The following is a 389-nucleotide window of genomic DNA, read 5'->3' as shown; positions in this document are numbered from 1 at the left end:
TGCTTCTTCTCTGGGTACACATCTGCGGATCATTCCATCTGCACATCTCTTAAAGAGATATGGTTCATCCCAGAGGTAGTACTTGGCATCTGAGATTAATTTCTTTCTCTGCACGTAGCTGTACTCTTTGGGAATAAACCTCACAGCTTTAAAATTTGCAATATCTGCAAACCATGGAGTTTCCTGAATGGCAAAGAGTTGCTCATCTGGGAAAGTCTCAGAGATCTCAGTAGAAGGGAGGGACGCCCCTGCTACTGGTTCTATTCGGGACAGATGATCAGCTACTTGGTTCTCTGTCCCTTTTTTGTCTCTTATTTCTATATCAAACTCTTGCAGAAGCAACACCCATCTTATAAGTCTGGGTTTTGAATCCTGCTTTGTGAGTAAGT

This window comes from Arachis duranensis, chromosome 5, assembly GCF_000817695.3.
Source record: "Arachis duranensis cultivar V14167 chromosome 5, aradu.V14167.gnm2.J7QH, whole genome shotgun sequence".
Lineage (NCBI taxonomy): Eukaryota > Viridiplantae > Streptophyta > Magnoliopsida > Fabales > Fabaceae > Arachis > Arachis duranensis.
Note: the sequence above shows the minus strand (reverse complement) of the source record.